We start from the raw sequence: 10,652 nt of genomic DNA, 5'->3' as shown, positions 1-10,652 counted from the left end.
TGCTATACTAATCCTATACACAGCTTTGGTGTTTGTACTGGAAGTTAAGTATTTCTCAATATCACCTGTGGAAATTAGGTTGATTGTATGTGATGCACACCTGTAGTGTGGGGGAAAAGTCAGCTGATCATCATCATTCTCAGCAGAGATGGCTTCTGTGATATCTGTAAAAGTGACACCTTCTTCTTGCTCTTGCTCCTGCTCCTCCTCCTCCTCATCAAACTCAGAAGAGTCATATATGAAATTAAATACATTGTCTGTCACTGTCGCAACAACTTTGTTAAGCAGTCCATATGGTGAGTGAATTTGTTCTAATTCTGCAGCAATAACATCATAAGTGTGTCTACTTTTCAATCTCTTACATGCTATAGCAGCTTTGTTACGATTCAAAGTGTCTCTGTTCATCCAGTGAAGTGTTACACCCATATATAGCTTCCGTTATTTGCTGTCCAGATGTCAGCGGTAGTGGAAACGAAGTCTACCTCTTCCAATGCAGCCTTTAAATTAGCTTCCATCGTAGTATATTCTCTCTCCAGATAGGCAGCAAACGTCTTTCTATGTGGCAGCCTTACATTGTTGTGTGGGGGTATTATCTGTATGATGCAGTGAAAAGAGGGTGAGTCCACAGTGGAAATAGGTAGCATTTCCTCCACGATATACCCAGCGACGAGTTTGTTCAGACCTTCTCTACTTACGGTTGGTGTTAGAAGGGAGAAATCCAGATTCTGTTGTTTAGCTGGAGAAGGACAATCACTGGCACTGGACTCGACAGTAGAAGTTGATGCATTGCTCTCCGCGCCCGATACTTTCCCGAGAAGTTTTACCGTGCTATGCTGCCCTTTGAATTCAATTCAATTCAATTAAATTCCTTTTTATTGTCATTGCATGTAAAATACAATGAAATTAATTAGCAAACCCTACGGTGCATCCACACGTAACAACACAAAAACAATAATTAAGACACCAAGATTAAGACACCACTACCACTTCCAGGTGTTTTAACAAATTAGATGTCGAGTTTTTCACAGCTGAAAAGGTTTCTTTGGAAATTATAATGTATTACATTACTCCGCTACTAAAAAATAAATCAAATTACAGTAACGCGTTACTACGTAATGCATTACTGCCCAACACTGCATAGAAAATGTCAACGCAACATTCACATTACAGTGCAGCAGGAATCACAGTTCACTGATGGCGTGACGATTCGTTGCGCAACAGAGCTACCAAACCTATCGCTGGACTGTGTAGTTGTGGCTCTGGTCTCTGTTTGTACTTTGAATATTTAGAGAGTAGTGTAACGTCTGATACGACAGGCAAGGGAGGCTCCGTTTCTGAACTTTTAATCGGAACGCAAGAACAACTGAACACAAACGCGCCAGCCTAACTCACTCGCTCGTTTATCTCTACCCGGCCTTTTTCCGAACTTACCGCCTTAACCCTATAACTGCCGGTGCTAAATAAAACAGTTGCGCTACAGTGTGCGCTACAGTACTCCGATTATGGTTGCACTTGCACTTATTGTTTGCACTTAATAAGACTAAGAAAAAACTGTTATTTATTTGTGTTATACTGTTTTTATTTCTATGTTCAATTTGTGGAAATGAGTTCAGTTAGGAGGTCACACACAGCCTTAATCAGAAGTTCTGGAAGTTCATAAATGTACAGTAAGGTCTGAAGAGACTCATGTGAAATCACACTGGAGAAAAGCCAGTCAATTGAGTTTGTGACGACAACCTTTTACAGTTGTTGGCTTTCAATGCATAATAATTCATACTCGTAAAGTAGAACCGAAATGACATTCATTACAAGATTATTAGTTAAAACATTTCAAAATGCACCTGCAGACTATTTTACCATTCATGAATTTTGTCATTGAGGATTTCTATAAAATATTGTGCAAAAATCTCGTCTCGTCTCGTTCTCGTGAACCCAATCTCGTGTCTCCTCCAGTCTTGTGAGATAAGTGTCTTGTCACACCCCTACTGTTTACTAAGCAGTTGTATTTGAGGTTTTGCTACTGGTTTCTCTCGTATTCTTGTATTTTCTTCCAGTCATGATTTTAAGCTGTGATTAGATCCACACTTCTACTCTCCATACTGCAAACCGTGGCACATTTCAATTAAATGAGAATGTATAGTTTAAACTGCGTTTTTCTTTTCTTTTCTTTTTTTTTCACTTAAGGACAACTTTATATATATAGTTTCATAATCACCTCTATAGTCTTTGAAATTCAGTTAAAGTGTACTGCTCAATGTACTGACAAGCATTTAACAAAAATATCCTTTAATGTAATTTCTATTGAAACTTGTATGTTATGTATTTTAAACAATAATTACACATTTGTAATGATGAAGTTGCAATTTAAAATATTAACTAACTGTAATAGTCTAAAAGACTTTTCATGTTTTAGTACTTCACATCTTTAATTGCTTTAGTATGTTAAACAACACATCAAAATAAGCAACATGACATCATGACTTTGCGTAAACATACACGCCACTTTCAAGTCAAGTGGCGTGTTATCTATACGCATTTTGAGCTATCCGCGTGTATGTCCACGCCGTCATCTTCCGCGTGTATGTCTACGCCGTTAAATGTCCGAGTGATTCCGCGTGTATGTCTACGCCGTTAAATGTCCGAGCGAAACGAAGCAAAATGTAAATCTACATCTGGGGAGCGATATTTTTTTTACTAGGATGGTAGGGGAAGACTCATAAATGGTATCACTGCATGAAAAGTGGGATTTTCGACAGTTACCGGCGCTGTAGATTGTCGTGGAAGTTGAGGTTTACGACTGCAAACGGCAATTTACAGGCAACACTGCAAACCGTCGGAAATTGTCGGAAATTGACGTGGGACTTGCTTGCCCCGTGACCCCCCTCCCTCTAATGCTTTAACATGTAAATGAGACTGCTGTGAGCTTTACAAATGCAAATGAGGGTAGCAGGGGGAGTTTTATCCCAGGTGACTCAAAGGTATGAACTTAATTCTAAAAAAAATACAATATTTATTTATAACGCAAAATTAAAAACAGCCAAGGCTGACCAAAGTGCTGTACAGGGCAATAGATAAAATGCAGGGCAGAAACAGGACAATTAAAAAAAAAAACAATAGTTGTGTCAAGGGGTATTAAAAGTTTTCAAGGATGTTTTGAAGATGGAAATTGAGGGAGCTAGTCTGATATAGAGGGGTAGACTGTTCCAAAGTTTTGGGGCTGCAGTCGCAAAAGTGCAGTCGCCTCGTTTTTTAAGTCTGGATCTGGGCACGATGAGAAGACAGTGATCACTGAATCTCAAAGTACGAGATGGAGTGTACGGGCAGAGGAGATTGGTCAGATATTGGGGGGCCGGTTTGTTAAGAGCTTTATACACAAATAGTAACATTTTAAAATCAATCCTGAATGTGACAGGTAGCCAGTGGAGTTTGAATAAAATAGGAGTGATCGACTCATATTTGCGTGTCCCGGTGAGAAGTCTAGCCGCTGCGTTTTGAACTAGCTGTAGACGAGAGAGAGAGGCCTGAGATAGGCCAAAATAAAGTGAGTTACAATAGTCTAAGGCCATCCTTAAAAATATTCTTGTTTGCCGTAACCCGACCGACCCTGTCAATTTAGTAGCCTACCGACCCAATTATTTATTTGTTCCCCCTTTTAGTCCGACCGACTTGCCGGCTGAAACTTGTGTTAAGACCGACCGCTTTTTTGTAACTCTTCAAACAACTAATATAAATGCAATAAAATAATATTAGTTATTAAGTATTGTGAATATAAATTCCGTAGGCCTGCATACAAACATAAGCTATAGCAGTGTGATTTTTATTTCAAAATAAGAGATTTTTGTTTAACGGTAACACCAGTGACACAACTCCAGGGGACCACTACTTTCATTATAAATTTTATAATATGTATTCTGCATTTTTTATATATATATCATTTACATAATATATTTGATAGTTATGTATACATTATTGTATTTTAAATGGTGTAAAAATCTGTTATTGACCTCAAAATAAAGCATTTTCCCTCTGTACATGACTGTGGGGACGAGCACTTCTGTGGTGCTTGAAATTCTATATAATTCATAAAAATCAAATATTGCCACATTGATGGCTCAAGAGGGTGTAATTGTTCAAATAACATATTGTTTTATTTTAAAATGTAAAGAAATTGTAACCCTAAAGTGTTTTTTAAGTGTAATATTTCTGTAAAGGCTAGGGACAGAAAAATGGACATTTTCATAGAATGACCCTCTTACATTTTAGCTTAAATTGATATATTTAATGAAAGTAGCTAGATTAGTTACTATGTGTCATTAGCAATAGCCAATGTTATGTAAAAAAGACACAAAACCATTTATTTCAACAATTAATTTCAATCAGGCTTTGCCACAAAGGTAAAATGTGCATTCCATGCAAACAGCATCACAATCTCTTAGAGCCCAACCACTGTGCATAATACAACACGAACAGAAGATTGTATTTGACTCATGCTGCATACACATACGCAATGACAAGAATTATGCCTACTGTACATATAGAGTTACAACTACGATTAGAGTTGTTTACATAAAATGTACCTCGTTTCTATTTTGCATTAAAAATGTTTGTGGCCCCTTTAAGAAATCCCTCTCTTCTCGCGATACTATTCACTTGTGCTGGACGCGTGCGCGCGACCAGAGAACGGCAGCCATTTTTCATTGTTCAGGAGAGCTCCATGACGGTGCGTGCATCGATCGGATTCTGTGTTATACGTTCTTCTTTCTTGGTAAATATTACTCCAATATCTTTAATATGCACAAATAAGTTGTGAAGCGAAGTTAAAAGAACATTTGATGAGTACATTTTTGTTTATAGATTTATTTGGAGCGCATGTGTGACGAGTGAACCTCGTGGTGATCGGACGGTAAAGGATTGGGTATGTACGTTTTATGGTTTATGGGGGAAATTACTGATGGCATGTTTATTTGATAAATCTGTTAATGAGTTGAATCTATATTCTGTGATTATACAGTATAACTTTATGGTTAAATGCATATTTCTGGTTCCGCATGGCATGATTAAACGTGGGTTGTGGCTTTGTTTATGTGCTTTTATTTCTCTTGTAACTTAGGCCTAACGTTACCTCATCCACTGCCGTGTTCCAGTTTGTGTTATCGTATTTAATTGTAGCCTAACATATTTTGGTTTGGAGAAATCAATTTAAATCTGACCAGTTGCAGTGTATTACACTGCATTTCAGTTTGAATTAAGTATTCTGTGGATTTGGGCATTGAACCACTGGTTAAGCTTTTTGTGACATTTGATTGTCATGTTGTCTTTTCATTGTCATTGTCATTGTTTACTGTAAACTGTTTCTACAATTTCTTTTTTTTTTTTTTGTTCTTTTTTTTTTTTTTTACTAGTGAAATCTATTTTTTTTTCTTGTGAAATCTCTTCGAACAAGGCAAACTTTTTTCTTAATCAGACTTTTATCTGTTTAATTGTGCTTCCATTGACCGCTGTCACTTATTTTAAACAGCAGTCAGAATAAAACCCCAATTTCAAAAAGCATAGTTTGCTTCCGGTGTGTATTTCTGCAATTTCACCCGGTTGCATTTTTTCTCCTTTGTTTAATTTTACTGTGACTTATGTTGTTCTTATTAATTTTACTGTGACTTATGTTGTTCTTATTAATATCACTCTCAATTAATTGTTTTCCAGCTGCCTTTAAGACATTACACGACGGTGCGCAGGAGCTTCAGGTACAAACAACCAGATCTTGCATTGCAGGCGGAAGCTGTGGTGAATTCAGCTCGGAGTCGAGCGAGAAGAAAGACGGTAAGATTTATTAGATTAGATTCGTTTTTGGTCAATGTGACTATTTTTCAGGTGCATTAATAGATGTGTGTTGTCCATACGCAGTGCATTGCGCAGTACTGATTGTCTTTATTGGTTTTAACAGCTGCTAAAAGTGAGACAGAGTGTGCTAGCTGAGGATGAGGTGGGCCTTCGGAAGTGTGCTTCCATAGACCTGATGTTTGATGAGGAAGACGGCATCGTCGGAGGGGTGTCTGGATGGATTGTGCGACCTCCGTCCTGTCGCAGCCAGGAGCTCACCGAGCTCTGTACCACGCTGCAGTCGAGATTAGAGGCGACTCCAAAGTACAGGGCAACGCACCACAGACGTCTGCAAAATGGACCGAATTCAGACAGAATGCCGCTAGTTACCTGCAGCTGTATTTTGTCAGGCCTTGTGAAATGTAAGAATATTCTGTTTTTCATGATTTCATCATAAAGCAAGAGGTCATGGGATTGATGGCTATTATTTGTTTAATAATTGTAAATAATCCTGTAATTTACAGGAAGCAGTATGCCATCTTCACAACTCTGAGACAAATTGTGGGCGCTACGAACTGGATCAAGGTAAAAAAAAAAAAAAAAAGAATCTTATTTTTTTTTTTTTTTTACTTTCATAAAAACTTACAAACATTTTAAAGGTAAGATTCAAAGAATATGCTTTCATTCTCTTGTATAAGAAAATAGATCCGTTATAGTTTACGATCTTAATCATACATTTTGTTTCCATAGAGTAACCTCGCCTCATAACGAGGGCGTAACCTCACATTTACTCAGAGCTATGTCTGCAAGTCCAGATTTTCATGACGCTGATCATGACGACATTGTAAGTAACTTTTACTATTTTCTCCTTGTTTCATTTTACTGTGACTTGAGTTGTTTTTATTCATATCACTCTCATTTAATTGTTTTCCAGCTGCCTGTAAGACATACTACGAGACAGTACGCAGGAGCTTCAGGTACAAACAACCAGATCTGGCATTGCAGGCCGAAGCTGTGAAGAGTTCAGCTCGGAGTCGAGCGAGAAGAAAGAGGGTAAGATTTTTAGTCAATGTGACTATTTTTCACGTGCATTAATAGATGTTTTGTGTCCATACACAGTGCATCACAGTACTGATTGTCTGTATTGGTTGTTTTTACAGCTGCTAGAAGCGAGACGGTGTGCTAGGTGAGGATGACGTGGGCATTTGGAAGTGCGCCACCATAGATCTGATGTCCGATGAAGTTCAACCACCAGCCAGGAGCTCACAGAGCTCTGTGCTACGCTGCAGTCGAGATTAGAGGCGACTCCTAAATACAGGGCAACGCACCACAGACGTTTTCAAAGTGGATCGAATTCAGAGAGAACGCCGCTAGTCACCTACAGCTCCGAAGATGAAAACAGACACTGAGCTTCCAATTTGTTGTGTGCAGATGATCTATGCTTTGTACATAGGTGTATATTGTTTTGTGTCTGTGCTAATAAAGCTCTTTCTTTGAATAAACAGCATGTCCCTGGCAAATTTTCCATTCCTTTATAAATTCATGTCCTTGATGGTAATAATAGTGTAGTCCATAGGTTAACAATGACATGAATATACCACAGAATAGCATATTATGAATATAAAAAAATAATTATATATATTATTATTTATATGAATATGATAATTTTTTGAATTTTTAATGAGTGAGGGTGACCAATAGTAACAGATCTGCCAACCAATCACGAGTGATTTTTCTTGTTTAAACCACGTGGGTTCAACCAATAGTGAGTGAGGAAATTCAAGCCTTTCTCTGGCGGGAGCTGCTATTCATATGGTAATTAGAGCCATTCACACCTCCGGCGCGAGCGCTCTTCATACGTCATGGTTCGTTTCCGGCAATATTCGGCACAGACGAACGCGACGTTCACAGGCTGTAAATTGTCGTTAACTGCCGAAAATTAGGGAGATTTGCGGCCGTTTACGGGGTCGGAAATCCCAATTTTCATGCAGTGTATTAACCCCAGTGACGGGTAGGTTTAGGGACGGGGTTGGGGTAAGTCATATATATTTATATAGAGAGTAATGTAACGTTAAGTCAACGGCGTTGATAAACACGCTGAAAAGCGATTATGCGTGTTGATAGCACGCCAAAAATGGAAATACGAATTGGCGTGTCATACATACGCCACTTCATGAGATCAGTCTGAAATAAGAGTACGACTGAACAAATCTTGTGTGTGTAATAACCTTGACTTACAACTTTGAAATGTGTATACAGTAGCCTATATTAAACATTTAAAACTACAGTACATCCTTGTATCTGCACACACAAATCCAGATTCCAGTATGAAGATGTCAACAGAAATCTTGACCGCAGGCTAAAAAACTGGCAAACTTTAATGCTGACCTTTGCCTATGCATCCCACAGCAGCCAGGCCAGAAAAGTCATTTTGATCCTTCTGCCTTAAAGTGAAGCTGGTTGCTAGGAAACAGTCTGTCCAGGTTGTAAGTGTAAAAAGCTGTTTGCACATTAGCATCTCTCTGCTCAAGGTCACTACCCTTCTGTTTGACCAGAGGATCTGAGACCCACTCACAAACGCTGTCGCCTGAATCTCTTGCCCATGCAAACGCGGTCAGTCGCGCTTCTCATATAAAGATTTACCGATTTAGATTAAAATAATCCTGAGAAAGCATTCAAAGACATCTTTAGGGCTTTTCATTGTATTGTTTGAACAAAATTATCATCTGTTGGCATCAAATTCAATTTCTGTAGCAAGACTTGTCTCCTCCGGCAAAGTGACTTTAGTTTTAAAGGACAGTCATTTGAAGATTTTAACAATTAACAGTACATGTTTACAATGACAATGCATGTCACTGAACCGTATCTGGTTAGACAAATATACTTGTCAGGGATCACAATGAAACAGCCCTCAGGTTTTTCTCTCTGTCCATGCTGTCCTCTGTCAGCTTGCTTTGTTTTGAAAGGTGGAACCAAAGGATGGGCACCGTTTCATTTTCCTCTGTGCTCACTGGGGTCTTGAGCCAGCAGGACATGGGTCAATAACCCACATAGTGAGCATCTCAGCCATCTGCCGCCCAGTGTATGAATGATCAAAGTTAGTGCTCCCAAAGCTTCTTGAAATCTCAAAAATATAGCTAGTGGACATTTCTGTCTGCAGCTTAAATGCTTTTTAAAGCCATATTCCAAGCAAATGTGACCCTTGATAATTCTGTAAAGATGTCTGTTTAAGGGTCGATGAAAAATGAGTGTCATGTTATTCACCCTTAAACACTGTAAAGTAAGCAGATTTCTACTTGGAGTCACTTTGTGTACAGCGTCTTCTAAATGATAAGTAATAAAAATAGCTGACGAATACTTGTTTACTTCTGGGTTAAATGTTACCATTGTTCAAGCACATTGAAAATTAGACAAGCATAACATTTGAACTGTCCAGTGTCGTTGTGCCCTCTGCCGCTGAATGGTTGCATTCATTTGCATAATATTTACCCAGCTATCGGCAGAGAGATGAGTTGGGAATTAGAAAGCAGGAACCAGTGGAAGGTATGTTGTATGAATATGATTCGTACGAAACAATATGATTTTTAGAAAACAATAAGCATGAAGGTCCACCACTATTTGTCACTCTGCAGTTCTCGCCTTGTCGCCCACTGAAGCTAAGCAGGGTTGAGTCTGGTCAGTACCTGGATGGAAGACCTCCTGGGACAACTAGGTTGCTGGAAGAGGTGCTAGTGAGGCCAAGAGGGGGTGCTCACCTTGTGGTCTATGTGGGTCCTAGCACCCGAGTGTACTATACTGTCAAAAAGCCCCATCCTTTGGATAAGATGTTAAGGTCCTGACTCTCTGTAGTCATAGAAAAAAATCCCAGGATGTCCTTCGGAAAGAGTATGGACAACTTGCTCATTGTCCTTGGTCCATCATCCTGGCCTCCTAATCATCCCAATATATATTGGCTTCATCACTCTCCTCGCCACCAATAAGCTGGTGTCTGTTAGCCGTAATGGCTCAATATGACTGCCTTTGCATCATCCAGGTGGATGCTGCACATTGGTGGAGGTTGAGGAGATTCCTTCCTTCCATATGAAAAGTGATTTGTGTGTTGAGAAAAGTGCTATATAAATGCATTTAATTATAAGCATTATTAAACCTAACCATCAGTGGGACATTAGCAGATTGTAAGAAAACGTACAAACAAGATTGTACAAATTCAATTAGCCACCAATTCAGCAAAATGCAAATTACAAGTAATCTTGAGATTGTGGTTGGTATCAGTTGTAACTCCTTTTGGGTGTTTAGGGGCTCTTCTGGTTCACCCAAGCCCTGATGCATGACAGATCCCTGCTGGGAGAGGCCGCATCTTAATGAAAGCACTAATTTGTTGTCTGCAGAGTGAATAAGATGAGAATGTTTTTCATTGGATGGATGAAGGTGGTCTGTACCTGTAGGCTATCTAACTGCATTCCCATTCAAGCTGCTATTTGCAGTTACTGCATATAAAGCAGTTCTGGCATCTACCAGCAGGGGCAGACTGGACTGTGCAGACCAGGCAAACATTGATCATGGCAGAGACAGCAAAGCCTGAAGGGTGTGTTACACTGGCAGGAGCTGTAGGCATTGGGTAAGGATGGTTAATGCATAGGGATGTGAGTCAGAGTGAGTGTACAATAATTCTGAGTATTCTCGATGCCATAAGCAGAAAACAAACCCTTGACTAATGCAGAGAGGAAATGTAAAAAAAAAAAAAAAAAAAAACCTGAATGAATCATCAGGCACTCTTGCACATGTTCCATATTCCTTAGTCTTTTTCATGAACTAAGGTGCCAATGAAAGACACA

General features: G+C 39.1%; 1 long non-coding RNA gene across 1 annotated transcript; it reads left to right on the top strand.

The window, feature by feature from the left end:
* The first annotated feature begins 5,700 nt into the window (after positions 1 to 5,700).
* Positions 5,701 to 7,313, top strand: LOC311276546. Its single transcript, XR_014625079.1, has 6 exons — positions 5,701 to 5,817; positions 5,942 to 6,239; positions 6,342 to 6,402; positions 6,568 to 6,661; positions 6,752 to 6,870; positions 6,978 to 7,313. It is a non-coding gene; the product is annotated as an uncharacterized lncRNA (long non-coding RNA).
* The last annotated feature ends 3,339 nt before the right edge of the window (positions 7,314 to 10,652 follow it).

Source organism: Rutilus rutilus (assembly GCF_951802725.1).
Source record: "Rutilus rutilus genome assembly, chromosome: 1".
Lineage (NCBI taxonomy): Eukaryota > Metazoa > Chordata > Actinopteri > Cypriniformes > Leuciscidae > Rutilus > Rutilus rutilus.
The sequence above is the reverse complement of the archived record's forward strand: the minus strand, read 5'-3'. Positions and strand labels throughout refer to the sequence as shown.